Source organism: Selaginella moellendorffii, unplaced genomic scaffold, assembly GCF_000143415.4.
Source record: "Selaginella moellendorffii unplaced genomic scaffold, v1.0 SELMOscaffold_9, whole genome shotgun sequence".
NCBI lineage: Eukaryota > Viridiplantae > Streptophyta > Lycopodiopsida > Selaginellales > Selaginellaceae > Selaginella > Selaginella moellendorffii.
In genome coordinates this window covers 1006214-1025841 of record NW_003314270.1, presented here as the reverse complement: position 1 = coordinate 1025841, position 19628 = coordinate 1006214, and the positions used below count along the sequence as shown (strand labels likewise).

The window sequence follows — 19628 nt, the reverse complement described above, 5'->3', positions numbered from 1 at the left end:
GCCTTTGCCCTTGAACACAAAAAGTAATAGCATCAACCTGCATCAAATCAAGATCATCTCCCACTAAAAGTGGTGTTAGGTACCAACTTTGACCACATGGTTAACATGGGTAAAAGGGAATATGAAGGCATATTAGAGTAAAGAACTTAGCCTACCCTAGGGCTCACAGTGGAGCGGTAGTATAGTGGAGCTTTTGATGTAGCTCAAGGCATGGTTAAGTGGTGAGGAACCTCAAGAAGAGGTGTAATGTAGTCTAGAAAGACTAGATTTTTATCTTTTATAGTACAAGGTGAAAAGAGGGACACTGAGATTTATATCTTTCATTAGTGCAATTTGCTTACAACAATAGCTTCCAGCAAATGGCTAGGGGATGATAGCACAAATGGAAGGAGGATTTTGTTAGGAATCCCTTAATTCTTGCCACATTCCTAACTCTCACCGAATTCCTGACCCGCAGAGCATATTTATGACTTTTGGGACACTTCCTTATTCCTGACTCTCTGATTTCCCATATGATTCCTGAGTCTCAAACCACATTCTTGATGATGATGTGGCACCTCCTCGACCTCAATTATATTTAGGCCGTCCTTGATCCAAGAGTGGTGGAGCTTCATCAACCTATAGTATATATAGGTTAGCCTTGTTTCATTTATTCACAATTTGAATCAACACTAGTCTAAGGCCTCTTCTTCATTTCCACTAGTGTTTCTCTTTGTCCTCTGCATTTTCCAGTCTTGATTTTGTTGAGGGTCTTGATAGTTTGATTCAAATTGTGTTTTTTGCTTTTGCTTTAGCTCGTTTTGATTGTTTGACTACCTTTGCCTTTTTCTCCCCTTTTCTTTCTTCTTTCCCGATGGAGTCTCCAAAGCCATCCTGATTTTTTTGCCAAAGTCCTTGTAAAAATCCAATATGAGAATACCAAGCTAAAGGTGACCTTCTTCATATGTAACAAGAGCTTGCTTCACTTTCGGCTCAAGGATCAAGCAAAGTTCCTGAACTAAAGGTGAGTTTCCCGATGAAGTTCTCAAGAAAGCATTTAGAGCTTTGTGGATTCCTGAACCAGATAGAGCTGATCCTCACACTTCAACATCAGCGGTACCCCACTCCCAAGTCTTAAATCGGCACAATCGGGATGCTGCTCGAAGGTGTAGCTTTGTCATGGTTTTCTCCTCTCCTAGAGAAGAGCATAAAAGGGGTCGTGGTTCTAGAGCTGATGGATCTTCAGTTGTTCAAAGAAAAGCTTCAAGCATGTTTTGGCGAGACAGATTGAGTTCAGGCTACCACCACAAAAATGAGACGTCTCTCTCAGGAGTCTCGTCCTGCCTCGATCTATGCTACAGAGTTCCAACTCCTTGCCTTGGACACTCAATGGGATGAGCGGGCCCTAATTGATCAATTTTGTTTCAGCTTCAACAACAGTGTGAAGGATTTGTTGCTCACCATGGAGAATCCCACGAACCTGTCAGATGCTATCAACAAAGCTGTTTGATGCGACAATCATCTCTTTGAACGTCGTTAGGAAAGTCACCATGCCGCTGTTTTCCTGTCCCAGACTCAGAAATCCCAGCTTAAGTCTTCGGGGCATACTCCTGAACATACTGCTCCGGTCCCGATGGATATTTCTAGTACTCCCCGACTCATCAAAGGGAAGTTGAGTCCTGTTGTGAAGAAACGTCGAGTATCTCATAATCTTTGCCTCTACTGTGTTGATCCTAATCACAAAGCAACTGTGTGTCCCAAGAAGCCTCCCTGACTGCTCGAGTTCACTATGCCTCAAGGTCCACCTCTGTTGTAGTCGGGAAACAACCCTATCCAAATAGAGTAGGAGCTGTCTGTTTGGACTCCCCAAATAAAAATCACTTTTCTTCTTTATCAAGATCCTCACCACCTTTCATCGAAGCCACCACCAATTCCTACAACTTCTACATCCCATGTCTCCTTTCTTTCACTAGACAATCAGGACTCAAGGCTCTAGTGCTACTGGACTCAGGTGCAACTTCTTGCTTCATGGACATAGACTTTGCTGCCCAACATCACGTTCCTTTTTCTCCTACCATACAGGATTTGAGGATTGAAGGCCTTAGTAGGCATTTTGTGTCTCCATCTTTTGCTTAGGGAAACATTGCCCATTCGAGTACATATTGGGTCCACCGTCACCAATATGACCTTCAACATCATCAACAGCAAGTCCTCCTTTGTGGTGCTTGGCCTTCCTTGGTTCCAATTTAGATCTGTTGGAAGGAATTACAACTCGTCTCTCTCACATCACCATCTCCCACGTCTTCCTCTACTGTTTATCGAGTCCGAATAAGGAAAAGTTCCTTAAACTTAAATGAGGGTTCTATTCCTGACTTTATGAAGTTTTCACCCTCTTCTTTCCCCTCTCTTCCATCTTACATTGGATAGTATCCTCGTCTCATCATTCCATTCAATCATACACCTCCTCCTATCTCCACAATCACTATGAAAGAACTCCTTCACGAAGAACTTATTTTCCTTTTTGCTTTACATGTTTCTCTTGTCAGTCTTCCTAAGAAGTATTATGATTTTGGAGATGTGTTTAACAAAAAAAAAGCTGATGTACTACTTATTCATCAGCCTTATGACTGTCTCATTGATTTATAGGAAGGAGCATCACCTCTGTGGGGGCCTATCTACGGGTTATCCCCATCTGAGCTTAAAGCCCTTAAAGAGTATGTGGACGAGAACCTTGCCTCGGGGTTCAATTACGAAATCCATGACAAGGAGCTCCTTGCCATCGTGGATTCCTTTGGAGAGTGGCATTTTTTCTTGGAGGGGGCAAGCCATCAGAAAACAGTCTGGATGGATCACAAAAATCTCAAGTACTTTGCCACTTTCTGAGTTTTGAGCCGTCATTAGGCAAGGTGGGCACAATTCCTAAGTCAATTTGACTTTGTTATCAAGTACAAACCTGGAAAGCTTTAGGGCCTTCCTGATGCTCTTTCAATGCACTCCTATCTTAGTTTTAGGCTTGGTAATCTTGCCTTCGATCAACAAGATCAGGTTATCCCTGGTTCTGATCGGCTTCAAGTTATGGCAATTTCCTTGGCCCCTTAGGACTCCTCCTTGATGGATGCGATCAGAAACGATCTTTAATCCGATGACCTCACCAGCGACATTTTCCCCCATCTTCAGGCTGGACACCCAGTGACTTCTGATTGTTGGCGATTTGACGAGTTCGAGTTTTTAAATGGCTTATTGTACCATGGGGAGCACTTTTACGTTCCTGAAGGTGATGCTTGAAGGTTGGTCCTAATGGTGTGCCACGATAGCCCGACTTCTAGTCACTTCGGCATTGCAAAAACCTATAAGCTAGTTGCATGGGACTTTTAGTGGCCCCACATGGACAACTACATCAAAGCTTTTGTTACCTCCTGCAACACTTGTGCCTGGAATAAGGTACCTCACCACCTTCCTTCAGGTTTGCTTCGTTCCCTCCCGGTCACTTCAAGTCCTTGGGAATCCATCTCTATGGATTTCTTGAGTGATCTTTTGAGTTCTAGAGGCTTCAACAACATTTTAGTCATGGTGGATCGCTTCACAAAAATGGCGCACTCAGTTCATCTCTCATTTTTGGCAACAGTTCTTGCAATTGCTTGGAGTGAAGGGCAACCTTTCTTCGGCGTATCATCCTCAAACTAAGGGACAATCTGAGCGAACAATTAAGATGTTGGAACAATTCCTGAGGTGCTTCATCAACTATCATCAAAATGACTGGTTTGATATCTTTCCCCTTGCTGTGTTCTCCTATAACAACTCTGTTCACTCCTCCCTTCGAGTTTCCCCCTTCTTTGCAAACTCTGACTGAAATCCTCGATTCAATCTCTCACTTCTCCATCCGAATCCTCTCATTCCAATCCCTGTTCTGAGGCATTTGTCTCCAACCTCCAGGAAATCCACAACTCCATCTCCTTCCACCTCCATCGTGCTTAAGAATCTCACAAAACATCACCAAACCACATCGTTAAGATGGTCCCCGGTACAATATCGGGGATAAAGTCTGGCTCCTCAGGCGAAATATCTCCACCATTAGGCCATGTCCCAAACTTGATTTCAAACGCCTCGGTCCTTTCCCTATCACTACCATCATTAATCCTGTCATTTATCACCTTGCACTTCCCTCATATCAAATTCACCTAGTTTTTCACTCCTCCCTCCTTGAGCCTTATATTCCCAGTCCTATTTCAAATTGGGTCATGCCTCCACCTCCACCAGTGCAGCTCGAGGATGGGTCTGAGTATGAGGTTTAGGACATCCTTGATTCCAAGATCTCACAGTCTAAACTCTACTATTTGGTAGACTGGAAGGGTTACGGACGTGAGAAATGCACTTGACAACTTGATTCATTCTCTTGACCTTGTTCAAGACTTCCATTGCCACTATCCTTCTCATCCCAGTCCTCATTCTTTTCATTCTACCTCTCCCATCCCTCGCCACCCATCTCATCCTCCTCTTTGTTCCCATTCACGTTCTTGTTCTACTCGTTCTTGAGGAGGGGGTGTTGTTAGGAATCCCCCAATTCTTGCCACATTTCTGACTCTCACTGGATTCCTGACCCATAGACCATATTCCTGACTCTCGAGACACTTCCATATTCTTGACTATCAAGATACTTCTCTATTCCTGACTCTCTGATTTCCTATACGATTCTTGAGTCTTGAACCACATTCTTGATGATGACATGACACTTTCTCAACCTTAGCTATATTTAGGCCGTCCTTGATCCAAGAGTGGTGGAGCTTCATCAACTTATAGTATATATAGGTTTGCCTTGTTCCATTTCTCTACAATCTAAATCAACGCTAGTCTAAGGCCTCTTCTTCATTTCCGCTGTGTTTCTCTTTGTCTTCTGCATTTTTTAGTTTACACCCGGCTAGAGCTCTTTCCACCAAGAAGAAGGTGTTGTTCTTGTTCCCATAATTCCCAACAAATTTGTGGATTCTCAACCATGGGAAATGTGACATCCACAGTTGCAGCTAGGTTTGCCCTCTTCTCCCCGATGCCGTCATTATATGTAGTGATCTGGGACTAGATCACTAGCCACTCAAATGTAGGCCATGTGATTGTTATCAACTAGCTGTTTTTGATCTTATGTTACTCTCAGCAATAGCTATCTAGGCTCTCACAATAATGAAGAACATAGTGAAATGCAATACATGATGTGAATTGCAGAATTTTATGAATCATCAAAGTTTTGAATGCAACATATGCCTGAGGGCATGTGTCTGAGTGTATGCAACCATTTGCTACCTCATACACACTTTGTGAGTGTGGGGTGAATATGGCCATTCATGGATTTATGTTCCGGTCGGCTTGATTGCATATGGATGGTGTGGCCTCTGATTTGCCCATATAGCATCAATGGCATACACCCCACCTAGTGGCGAATTGAAACTAAATTAAGTCCTTACTTTGCCATGTTTAAAGGCATCCTTGAATAGTGATGGAATTAGATTGCATTTGAGTAAGAATCTTCAAGACAAGCTTAATCCAGAGGTGATTGATCTGGCCACAAAACTTGATGAGATTTTGATGGTGTGAAAATAGAATTTGCAAGGTTGTGGGGGGTTTTAAATGAATGTATAATAGGGATAATGGGTAGGTTGAGTATAACCAACTAACCTGAGGCATAATCTAGCTCCCATCTATCCTTTTTTTGCATGTTTGTGCTTGTCCTTATTTTGCATTTGGTTAGGTCTAAGCCTAAGTTCTAAACCATACTAGCTGGTGAAGTATCTATATCATCATGTTAGACCATTGATATGCTAAAATAGCATTAAACTCTGTTTAACTCCATTTTGCATGTTGATCTTAGCATTGGGATGCTAAAAGCTTTATGACTAATCCAAGTCATTTTGTGTTACTATCCCTTTGCTCTTTGGGCTGAACACTTAAGAGTCACTCTATGCTTCGGTTCCTTTATTCCTTAGTTATAAGCTTGGAAGTTTAGCTCTATTCCTTCATTTGGTGGCCCAAGGCTTTGAAACATGGGTCCTAGTCTATTGTCCTTGGACACATAGAATGTGACTATGGGACGGGTATCAAAAGTTATCGAAAGGGGGGAGGGGGGCACAGAGGGGGGGGGGGGGTGGTGGTTCCAAATGTATAGTAGGGATAGTGGGTAAGTTAGGTATGGCCAACCAACTTGAGGCATAGTTTAGCTCTTATGTGGCACATAGCATATAACACATAGTTTATGAGAATTTAGATTGCATTTCATTGTTATCCTATGATAAATCACTATAAGATAAAAGGTGAAAACCACATGCATTATAGCCGTGAGGAAATAGAAATTGCATGTGTTGATTCTTGCATTAAATCTAGAAATTCTTGATGCTAAACCATATATCCTGACCAAATCTACAAGACATGATTACTATTTCTTGAATTGATTCTCGAATAAGCCACAAAGAGAATAAAACCCACTTATGCTGTCTAAAAAGAATGAAAAATAAAAATACATCTTTAGAATTTGAGCATGATGCCTAGAATTTTGTAGTTAGGCACATTCCTCCTTGCTTCTAAAATCTCTCCAACACTAGTGCCGAGGTTCTCATCAAAGTTTGCAACTTTTGTTAACTTAACTAGAAGGCAATCCTCTCTAGTGGAGTCAAGATATTGAAAGGGGAGCCTCTCAACAGTGGGGAGAACACTCTCTTATACATTGAAATCCTACTCAAACATATCTGTTATGTGAACTCTCTTACCCTAGAAAAATAAGGAAAAAGGGGAATATAATCTTGTTGGTGTTTAGGTTGGGACCTCTAAAGTTCAATATTTTCTATGTTGAGTTGATAAAGTTGATCAAAGTTGACTTTATATTTGAAGTGGAGAATTCAAATTGGGTGTCACATTCAAATTGTTGTTGCATTTTTCAAAAAAAATAACCTTTATGCCTTTCTTTGTAGTGTCAATGACAAGTTGCACCTTGTATTTCATTAGAAGTTATGAAAATAGTGAACTCTCACTGATCTTGATTTAGTCTTGGCAACCCTATACTTCAATTGAGAATAAGTGATGTCCAACTTAATTGTTTGCAATTGAGGTGTTAGTACCTATATTGTAGCTTTGTCGATTATGAGGTTGTGTATCTGTATAAGTCCATTTCATGGTCTTCACTTTAGTTTAGGCTAAATGTTAATCATTTGTAGCTAGCTATTTTAGTTGTGCTCAAAGTTGTTAGCTAAATATATTGATGAGCTTATTGTTCAATGAGATTCAACTAGTCATTTGTCCATATTTATCCATAAGCTCTCATGTTGTATCTAGAGTATTACATTTTTGTTAGACAAGTATAAAATTGTCGTGAATGTAACTGTGGGTATCAAAAGTTACTTGTTAGTGAGTTCTTTCAAGTATTCTTTCTTTACTACCATGATATCAAAAAGCCAATATTGCTAGAACCTTTATTAGTCCCTCTTGTACTAATGGAGTTAATTGGGTATTTCAAATGTACTTAGACTAAACAAGTATAAGAATGGAATTCCTACATACTATTAACTAAGCATATTTTGCCCAGTAAAAAGTTCTTGTCCCGTTGTGTCTTATAGTGGCTAGTGACTAGTGACTAATTGCAATATTGAGACTACTCCCTTAATATTACTAAATAATAACTTACTGTGTTTGCCAAACACTTTTGCTATCATGCTCCTTATGTTGGTCCTATTAACTATTTATGGGAAGTGTTTAAATCTATATCTACAAAATGTAGAGATTGTCCTAAACACAATGATATTGTTTCTACTTCTAAATTTACAATTTAACACCATTTTATACTTAATAAATTTTTGTGATTGTCTTAAAGACTAACTCATAGGACTATGGCAAAAGCCTAAAGCATGTATTCCTCAAGAGGAGGGGGGTGGGGGGGTCTTAAATGTATAGTAGGGATAATGGGTAAGTCGAGTATAGTTAACCAACCTAGGTTATAGTTTAGCTCTTGCTTATGTGCTTGTCCTTGTTTTGCATCCAGTTTGAGTCCAAGCATATGTAACTCTATTTTATATGCTAGTCTTAGCATTGGGATGTTAAAAACTCTACAACTGCTCTAACATCACTCTGTGTTTTTGTTCCTTTGCTCCTTGGGTTGTATGTTCCGGAGTCACTTTGTGTTTTTGTCCCTTCACTCATTGAGTTGAAAGCTCTAAAGTTATTCTGTGCTTTGATTTCTTTACTCCTTGGTTATATGTTTAAGAGTTTAGTTCCATCTCTTCGTTCAGTGGCTTAAGGCTCTAAACTCAAGTTCTACTTTCCTATCCTTAGCCCATGTGTCTAATAGTTAAGGTTTTTCTTTATGGGAGTGTGGACAATACTTGAGCTTACGAGCTCACGAGTTGAGCTTAATTTTCTATTGTAATTTAAAAAAAATATTATAAACTTTAAAATATTAAGGTTATGGTGAATCTAGTAATTTCACAACTCTCTATATATTAAATAGATAAAAATGTTCTAAAGGACAATTCATATTCTAACAATTTAAATATTAATTATATGCCATGTTTATTATAACATAAAATAAGATGTTTCTAGAAAAAGTATTCTTGTCACTTCCTCTTAAATCTATACTCTATATTCTCTAGCTAGTAAATATCAAGTTTTTCAGACTTTAAAAATTATTAAATTTGAAATAAGATTTCTATATAAAGCCATATAACTGTTTGAAAGGAAAAAAAACTATTGATGTAGGCTTATTGCATATAAAAGAGAGACTTGATTCTTCTCTAGAATACATTCTTGAGGGGTTCAGCATAGTATAATGTTTAGATTTATGGATCTTCACTTGCAGTCATATTCGAAGAGAGGGAAGTGCATACAAACATTTATAAGGTTTAATATTAGTAATTTTAACTCTTGCAATTTTTCTTCCCAAAGTAGTAATTCAAAGGCTAGAAGTTGCAATAGTCATCCCATTGTATAACATAACCAAACCATATAAGAGAAATAAAGACAGGATAGTGAAGATAGTGATTACGAGTTAAAGATAAATACAATGATAAAGAGTGTAACAAATTGGGTGAAATAGAATGTTCTCCTACTTATTTTAGAAAATTACAATTCCATGACTTTCAAGAAATGCCCTTATGTTTTCTAGCTTCTAGTGAAAATAATGGTGATGATCTATAATGGTATATATACTCTTACAAAACACTACAAAATCATGCACCTAAAAGGTTACTACGAAATATGTTTTGGGATGATAAAGACAAAAATGAAGACATATAAGTACTATGGGCAATATTGCGGAAAGAACACTTGCAAGTATATGTAATGAAAAGTGAAATTAAAATTTTTTATATTAATTATATAAAGTATAATAAGTTTATATTATTGATAGAGAATAAACATTGATAGTCTTGGAAAATCTAGTTAGCTCCAAAAGTCTTCTACAACTCAACAATAATAAAGCTTTTTTGGTATATATAAATATCCACTTTAGAATTCTAGTGCAAGATGTTGATAAAGATGTAGTACATATGTTTGTAAAAAACATATACCTTTCTATGTTCCTCACGCTTCATAAAGTCTGAACATGTGCAAGAAGGAAGGTCTTGAATGATGATTGTCTACTCTCCACATTTTTTTTTGACTATGTACTCCTTTGCAAGCGTAGTGATGTACTTTATGGAAAGAATCTCACACTCAAGTATTTAAGCCAATCTTATTTTACCCTGCTTCTACTTGGAGACGGTACCAATCAATTTAATTGCCTTATCTTTTCTTGCTAGCTTTCTGTGCATCTCTATGGGAATAGTCTTGGTTCTCTCACTCATGTTTCCAACTCTCCTCTCAAGATTGAAATTAGATTTCTCAAGGTTTTCAATCTCATTTGAGGTGAGCATGACCCTATTAGCAACTAGCCATTCTTTAGGTACTACATTAGGTTTAGTCACTATAGTATCTTCAAGCCGCTTTGTATAGTTGACATCAGTGTTGCAACAATATAACTAGCACTATCTTGAAAATCCTACTTGCTTTCATTCCCTATGGAAACATGGGGTTGGAATAGAAGTAGACTTGTCACCATGGACCCAAGCCCAACACTTGCCTCTCAAAAGCATCCTCATATATCTTATATCTAATTTTACTGACACTTGGATTGCCCATTACTTCAACTCCATACTACAGTAACCAATTTCAACCTATTATGATACACTATTTTTGTTAGGCACCAGGTCAGGATAATAGGATAAAGAAAGGGCCTTGCAATCAAGTGATCACCCCTTTAGCCAGTTGGTTTAGGGTGTAAGGGATAGGATCATAACATTGGTATCGGAGCCCAGTTTGATTCTTGTGGCTGACGAGTGGGGCAGGAATATTTTGAAGGAATATTCAACATAGTGGATCTAAAGGGAGAACCAAGGCTTGGTAGGCTTAGGGTCCCTAAGAGAAGTACCATGGTGACCGGATGGTGGCTTAAGTATGATCGTGGACGATCATTCCCTAGCGAGGGGAGGATTGTTAGGCACTAGATCAGGATAATAGGATAAAGAAAGGGCCCTGCAATCAAGTGATCACCCCTTAAGCTAGTTGGTTTAGGGTGTAAGGGATAGGATCCTAACATTTAATTGTTAGGCACCAGCTTTGACTACGTGGTCAACATCGGTCAAAGGGAAGCTCAAGGGTATATTAAGGCATGTTAGGGTAAGGGACTTAACTTACCCTAGGGCTCACAGTGGCAGTGCAGTGGAGCTTTTGAGGTAGCTCGGGGGTAGTTGGGTGGTGAGGAACCTCAAGAGGTGGCGTAGCATAGTCTAGGGCAATTAGATCTTTGTCTTTTTGCGCTGGATCATAACATTGGTATCAGAGGAGTTGGTTGCAATGGCCAATCAAGATGAACGCTGGAATCCTATTGTCGATGGTGGTGCCAACGATGGTGCCGAAGAAGCTACAGAGATTTAGACCATTCAAGATGTGGTTCATGAGCTGCGAGCCCTTAATCGAAATCAGCAAGAGATGCAAGATGAGATGCATGGCATGATGGATACCATGCGTGGGCCTGTTGAGGCACTCGAGGCTGGACGAGGTAGTGCTCCAAGTAAGCTTTCTTTGGTAGATTGACTCAAAATTTCAACCTTTTCTGGTGATGGTGGTGTGGACAAGTGTCTCGCTTGGCTAGCCAATATGAAGAAGTTCTTGGCTTCTAGGGGAACTTCAGATGCAGAGGCTTTAGCGGCTATTCCAATGGTTTTGCGTGATGTGGGTCTTCGATGGTGGAATTGGCTTGAGAAGTCCCGTGTTGTGGATAAGAAAACCACTAGTGTCTACCATAGATGAGTTTGAGGCTACTTTCCGTTTACGTTTTTCCCCTCATTATGACGTGGAGAATGCTCATACAGAACTTCGACATTTCCAGCAAGGGAAAATGATGCTTGGGGACTATATTGAGAAACTTACGCACTTGATTAGTCATGTTCCAACGAAGGATCCAGATCAGAACAAGTCCTACTTCATTGATGGCCTACATAGTAAGAGCATGCGGCAACACTTGTGTCATTCTCAGCCTACAAAGAGTTTGGAGGAGCTCTTTGATGCAGCTCGTCGACTTGACAATGACAAGCACAAGTCTCGCAAGCGTTTGCGGAGTCTTTCTATCGAGAATCGTCGTGATGATCGCTGTGGACACAAGGATGGGAACAAGCATCACAAGTTGAAGTCAATGGTGACTACTTCGGATGCAAAGGGGTCCAAGAAGTAGAAGTTTTTTGTGAAGAATTATAGACAGGGTTGTCATCATTGCGGTGAACTTGGACACTACAAGCCTAATTGTCCGTAGTTGAAGAACAAGTAGCAGGATAGGAAGAATGGCTAATCTTCTTCTCACGGTAAGTTAGATATTAAAAAGTTGCAAACTTTACAGCGTGAGGATGACGAGAACGACCATTCCAGTTGGAGGAAGAGACTTTCAATCATTGCTCATCAACTCAATTGTGTGTGGAACAAGATGGAACTTGAGGATACGCATGAATCAGCTTTAATGCTAGAGGGCGTGTTCCGTGGTTACTTGCTGTTTGTTCGTGACTTGGGGGACCAAGGCACGTGTGGGTGAGAAGCAACAGTACGGGATGTACTAGACAAGTTTTCTGATGTTTTTCCACATGAACTTCCTCATGGGTTGCCTCCATTACGAGGTGTGGAGCATGGGATTACATTAGAGCCAGGGACACGGCCAATTTACCGGCGTCCATTTTGGTTAAGTTATGCGGAAGAGCAAGAAGTTCAACGACAAATCAAGGAGTTACTTGAGTTTGGATTTATTCAGCCAAATAAGTCTTTGTTTGGTGCTCTAGTCTTGCTTGTGAAGGACAGTTCAATATGGATGTGTATTGACTACCGCACTTTAAACAAAAAGACAATGAAGGATAAGATGCTAATGCCACGTGTGGATGATATCCTGGACAAGCTTGGTGAAGCACGAGTGTTTACCAAGATTGATCTGAGGAGTGGATATCATAATATTGAAATGGATGATGCATTTATCTCCAAGATGGCATTCAACACAAGTTTCGGACATTTTGAGTTTACAGTTATGCCGTTTGGTTTGACAAATGCACCGGCCATATTTACTCGGTTGATGACGGAGGTATTTAGATGTTATCTTTATGAGTTTGTGGAGATTTTCTTGGATAATATTCTTGTTTTTAGCAAGAATATGGAGGAGCATAGGGTGCATTTGTGCAAGGTTTTTTTGTTACTTTGAGACAACAAACTTTATGCGAAGAAGAGCAAATGTGAATTTGCAAAGTTGGAGGTGGAATATCTAGGCTATATTGTGACATCTAAGGGTGTCAAGACGGATCCAAGAAAGATGGTTGTGGTGGAAAATTGGCCTACACCAACTACAGTGGTCGAGTTGCGTAGTTTTTTTGGTATAGCTAGTTACTACCGACATTTCTAGCATAAGTTTGCAGAGGTGGCTATTCCTTTGACGCGGTTGTTACACAAGAATGTGCCATTCGAGTGGAAGAAGCCACAAGAGGAGAGTTTTGTGGCACTGAAACGATTTTCGAGCGAAACTCCAATGCTTTGCATTGCTGATCCATTGAAACCTTACGAGGTGACATGCAATGCGAGTGGTTATGCACTAGGAGGAGTTTTCATGCAAGAGGGACAGCCTATTGCATATGAGAGTTGAACTTTGAATTCCACGGAGCAACGCTATTCCACATATGAACAAGAGTTACTCTCTATTGTTCATGCTTTGCGGACATGGTGGCACTATCTTTATGGTGCAATATTCGTGGTGTTGACAGATCACAAACCACTTGTGTATCTTTTCACACAGAAGGAGTTGAACACTAGGCAAGCTCGTTGGATGGTCAAACTCATGGAGTTTGGGGAGTTTCCTATTAAGCATCGTCCAGGAAAATCAAATGTGGTGGCAAATGCTTTATCTCGTGTTCGTCATGTGACGACATTACAAACATGATTTTGTCATCATTTGAGTAAGGTGGTCAGTGAGTTTGGGCAGTTGGTTGAGCATGCTCAGGCTCAGGATGCTGAGGTGGCCTCTTTGCGAGACCAGATGGAAGCTCCTTTCTCATTGGTGGATGGGATTCTCTATTACAATGGCCGTGTATATTTGCCATGGGTGGATGCGTTAATTACTCAAGTTTTATTCCACTGTCATGATCGTCCAAAGGCCGGTCATTTTGGGGGGAAGAAGACGTATGAGTTGATTAAGCGCAACTTTTATTAAAGGAATATGAAGGCTGATATCCTCAAGTATTGTAAATCATGCGAGCTTTGTCAACGGGTAAGGTGCCACGGGAGAAGCCAAGGGGACTTTTGCAACCTTTACCTATTTCTCAGAGCCATTGGTGTAGTATCTCTATGGACTTGTTTGCCACGAACACAGAGGCAAAAGGAGCAAGTATGGGTCATAGTGGATCGGTTGACGAAGTATGTGCGGTTGTTGGCTCTTCGAAAGACTGTCACTGCCTCGGACTTGGCTACGGTTTACTTGGAGAAGGTTTTTCCTGATTTTGGTTTGCCAAAGGACATCATTAATGATCGAGATTCAAAGTTCACTAGTGGATTTTGGAAAAGATTTGCAAAGGCTATGCAAGTGACTTTGAAACTCTCGAGTGGAGATCATCCTCAAATAGATGGGCAAACTGAGCGTGTAAATCAAGTGGTGGAGGATATGCTACGTTGTAGCATTGGTCAAAGGCAAGGATAGTGGGATTTACATCTTCCGTTGGTGCAATTTGCTTACAAAAATAGCCAATACAATGGAACCAAGCTAAATCCTTACTTTGCCATGTTTGGAAGGCATTCTCGAATAGCAATGGAGTTGGGATTGCATTTGAGTAAGGATGTTCAAGATAAGCTTGATTCCGAGACGACTGATTTGGCCACAGAACTTGATGAGATTCTGGTGGTGTGCAAACGGAATTTGCAAGTAGCTCAGAATAGAGCGAAGAAGTTTCACCAATTCTAGGAATATAAGGTAAGTGATCTCGTCTTTGTGCACATGATCTTTCCATCAAGTGAGTGGTGGAACACCTTGGTGCCTTTACGGACAGGGAAGAGTGATAAACTTTCATATTGATATGCTGGTCCATATGAAGTGCTAGAGCGCATTGGTAAAGCAGCTTATAAGGTATGGCTACCAACTGGGGTGAAAATTCATCCAGTATTTTATGTCAGTTAGTTGAAAGGTGTACTATCTCGGAGTGACGGGCCCAATGCCTCCTTGATGTATACAGTTGTAGAAGATGGACCAGGAGCTTGAGCAAAGTTCCCCAGAAAGGGTGATCATCGGTACAACTCGTCCTTGGGACAAAGACTTTGTTGGGGGGGAAGAATTGTTAGGCGCCAGCTTTGACTATGTGGTCAACGTTGGTCAAAGGGAGGCTCAAGGGTATATTAAGGCATGTTAGGGTAAGAGACTTAACCTACCCTAGGGCTCACAGTGGAATGGCGGCATAGTGGAGCTTTTGAGGTAGCTCGGGGGTGGTTGGGTGGTGAAGAACCTCAAGAGGTGGCATAGCATAGTCTAGGGCAACTAGATTTTTGTTTTTTTGCATTGGATCATAACAATTTTCATTAGCCATTTGAGGTAGTTCAATCTTAGGGGTGGTGTCTTAGAGTAAAATGGTACTCAACATTAGATGTATGAGAGCTTTTCACTCCAAGGTCCTTATCAACTTCTTCACTAGCAAAGGAAAAACAATGCTTTGAGTGGATAATCTTTAGAAGCCCAAGGAATGTATTCCATAGATGTGCTATAAACCACTTCCTCCACTATAGTTGCCACTATTTGTGCTAGTGGAGTCACTTTCTTCTTCATCCGATCATATAACATCTCAACTAAAGGTCCTATTCCTATATATCTTCCTTCCTCAAATGCCAAAAGAATGCCAACTCCAATGCTTACTCTCTAAGAGATTCATAGTTGGGGTGTATGCAAGATCCTCAAGTGGTTGGTATTAATGAAAAAGATGATATGAAAAGGCAATAAAATGAGAAGAAGAAAGAGAATGATGTCTCTATTGGAACATCCTAACTTCCCACCACCCTAACCATGACTCAAATTGTGGTAGACAACTTAGGTCTATATAGCCATCTTCATGCCATCACATTCAAATCATCTTTGCTTTTGCCTCATACTCTTCAGAGTAGGTATAACCTACCATTTTTTGTATAACTTTTTAAACACTAATTGGAAATCTAACTTGATAAGGTAATAGTGCTTGTTTAGGCTCTAAGCTTAATGGATAAGCCCAATGTTTAGGCTCCAAGCCCATGCCCTAACATATGACCATGGTGAATCGTGCTGACTCTAGACATATGAGAACCCTTTGAAGAGTTGATACCAAATGTTGGTAATTGCGTGAACTAATAGAAACTCTAGAAAAGAAAGTGGGTAAAGAAAGAAATAGGGTAGGTGTAAAGTTTGAAGATAGGGAGGAAAACCTAGTGAGAAACCCTATAGTCAAACTAGACCCTAATGTAGAAGAAAAAATGAAAAAAAGTGTGGAAAGAAAAAAAAATAGAAGAAAAATAGTGAGTATCCAAAAAATTTAACCCATACTTGGATTTTGCCTTAGAAAAGTGTAATATGCAAATGCAACATCATGATGACTTCAAGTATGCTCCAAAGATTGGCCAAAATCAAGAAAGAAAGATAGCTAGAAAAGGGGATGCATAAATCTAAAGTAACTAAAGTCAACTTTTTGTTCACTAGTTTATAATGGTTTTCAGACAAAATGATTAATAGATTAATAGTTTGCAACGAAGACCACATACTAATGGCAAAATTAAAACTATAGTAATGAGCAAGAGTGTGTGCAAGCAAGGGCAAAACTAAGAATTAAGTTTTGGGTACTTCATTGTTGAGTCTTGAAAATTTGCATTATTAAATTTAGAGTCATTTTTTATCTGAGATGGAAACTTTTTTAAAAAGATTTTAAGTTTTTCCAATGGCTATGCTCCCACTTTTGTTACTACCATCCTTGAATCATCCTTCTCAATTGTTGAAAATTTCTATAAAGAATTGCTATGAAAATATTTTTGAATCTTGAACCAAATTCTTGGTGTAAGTTGTTGAAATCTCTCAATCTCTCATTAGCTTTATGCTCTACTTATTGCTATTTATTGCTCAGTGCCTCTACACAGCCTAGTGTCTTGATGCAACACCTCAAGCATCTAATGTATCCAACAAAAGCCTCAAACATTGCTAAAGAGATTGCAATTAAAAGGTTCATCCACTTCCTTGTCACTAACCCCCTAACCAACAAGTGCCATACCTAAAATTAAGGAGCCAATTAAAATAACATATGAAGAGATCAGGCTATAAGTGGAAAGCAATACTAGAGAGAGAAATGATAAAAGGCAATGCTGATACGAGGCAAAATCCTTCCAGACCATGACAGTCATTGGTCACTTTTTGATTCCATTTGCAAATGTGAAGTGCATTTTGTTGGGGAAAGACTCTGTTGCTCACACCTTGAAACAGCAAGGACCACAGCAATTGCATTAAAACTTACGGGTGAAAACAAAGAACTGCTCACTTACCAGATTAATTTCGGCCAGTTCCAGGGAATTTTTCTTGCGGGGAAGAAGAGAAACTGTACACACGCGTCGCTTGAGTTTGTACTTCTCAATTATTTGCCACTCACCTTGTCACTTTGCTGAAGAAAACAATATTCGCGAATCGGCCATGCATATTACTAAAATCCCTGAAAAGCGCAGAAGAACCCTAAGGCGATGCGCTTTCTCGATACTGTGGAGCTCAAGAAGCATGTGGCGGCTCTCGAGTTCCATACTGATGCAATCCGAAACTGCTGCGCCAAGAACTTCCTGACTTGGAGGCACTTGTTTCTTTTTCCGCCGAGTGCCCACCCATTTGTTTCCCAGGAACATATACATATCTGAAAGCTCGGGTGATTGCTCTGGAGAAGGAGCTCTCGAAAGGCTTACATTCTAAGAAGCTTGAGTGATCCTTGGTCGCGAAATGCTGGAGTTACACGCCAAGCTCGTACTCAGCGACTGCTGTGCGCGTTCGCAAGAAGAATGGCTGGTTCCGGGAGTCTCTCTACTCGGTTGAGCAGCTGATAGAGAGGTGCACTCAAGGCGAGGTTTTGAGCATCAGACAAGCTTACAGACTGGAAACACTCTTACTGAGAACAGTTTCACTTTCCCATTCTTCCGGCTTCTTCCGGCTGCTTGCCAGGAAATCATCGGCTGAAATGAAACTGTTCCTCGAGGGTGCGCATCAAATCTTCGTTACTCTGGTTCTAAATCGCAGGATGCCGTCATGGAACTCGTTGGAGCGCTGTTCGATGGACAACCATGACTGCGGATGCTATCATTCAAGAGTTCAATTAATTTAATAGATGGTAAAAATTAAAATGGTAAAACCAAAGGTGTATTGAAAGTAAGATCTGCCTTTAAATAAAAACTACGACTTTGCTCAACCTTTACGAGTTAATAGTCATTATTATTTACCTCACATTTACTTTAATGAGTTTCTTTATTTAGTAGCTTAAACAATTTATAGCCGTCGGATTTAATCTGACGAATCCTGAAGCTTAAGAAATATATCTAAAGGCTAGTGTTTAGGGGAAGTCTCGAGGGGGCTGGGTTTCGCTGTTGGCGGCGGCGCTGGGAGGAGGCGGCGTGGCAGGAGGCGTTATTTTTTTCTCAGACCATCAAAATGCACACTGGTGGGGTGCCCATTCTCAACGTGGCTACTCAGTATTCGTTTTGGGCTGTCGCTACTGTTTTGCACAGTACGTTGAGGCGGCCAAAGCGAGAGGAAGTCGGGGAATCGAAGCCCCCGGCTGCCCCACACTTAGATGTAGGATTTTTGATTGTGTGAAACTACTAACAAGCAGGATCGAAGACCAGCTACCCAGCCCTCTTTTGGGGATTTCCTCTTTGAGGAGAACCCCTCCAAAACAAAAAACGAAGAAGAAGCATTCCTTCCGTTTTTTTGTCTTCGAAACAGTGTCTGTCTTGTTGCTTGACAAGGATTAGGGTTCACGGGCGTTTCCCAGCGCATCCCCTCTCGCCAGCAGCTTCTTCCGCTCGATCCCCAAGTCTTCAAGCCCACAAAGAAAGGTGGGGAAAATTCACCTTGATTCAATCAATATTTTCAGGCATTGCCAAATCCGAACTTGGAGGGAACATGATCAAGAACTCCTCGTGTGCAAGGCCTCCCTGCAAGCTTGATAAACAACAAAGAACAGGGAACTACAAACCATAAGAACACTTCATACTCGCGAACTTCAGTTTCTTCCGATTGCTCATGACCCCTAAAGGAGCGGCAGAGACAAGATCACCGGGATTTCGTCGAGCTTGTAGCTGATCTTCATCATACCATGGACGGCCATGAACTTTTGGTATCATACCCCTCTCTCGCCTAACCATTGCTCATAGATCAGTGCCACGACTTAATCCTGGTAAGTTTCCACTTCCTGGAATTCTTTCTTGCATGACTTTCCTTGGCCTGCCTGAGATGAATGCGTCTGATTTTCAATTTGCAGATAACTTCCTAGCAGCGTCTACCTGGAAGAGCTCCAGAGGCAGATCCCAAGAGCATGGGTAAATCGTTCGGGACTGTCCGGTATGTGCTAGATTTAGATGTAACTAGTATTAACAAATATCGACTGGTCAAAGTACAAAGTGCTGAGAACCTGACTCATGATAAAATTGAGAGCTACCTGGATAATTTGAGTTACATGATATATATACATGAAGATCCACTCGCCCCTTACAGGGAGGATCACATCCTTGGCATGTCCATAAAAGCTACTTCAGCTGAAGCAGATACCGCAAGGCACAGCCGTGCAGAGTATAAGATCAATAGAAACTCTTTGAAAAACTTACTTAAAATCTTGCCCTCTGGAGGAACTTGTCAAAGCAGCCTTAGAATTAAAAGAAAACTTTCCGGAATGAAGATTAACACTAAAATATAAAACTGAGGATTTCAGGATTGAGTTACCGAGAGGATTTTAGATGGATGGGATGGGAGAAGTTGGATGGGACAGCTGAAGATTTGGAGGAAGATATGAAATCTAGCAGCCATGGGAGATCTTGGCCCGGCAAATCTCAAAACTAAGAAGCAAGTTTTTTTTCGCCAGTTATAATAAAGAAGACTG

The 19628-nt window shown here is 40.6% G+C and overlaps 1 pseudogene; it reads left to right on the top strand.

The window, feature by feature from the left end:
• Window positions 1-5116: 5116 nt before the first annotated feature.
• LOC112345690 lies at window positions 5117-5256 on the top strand (annotated as a pseudogene).
• Window positions 5257-19628: the final 14372 nt, after the last annotated feature.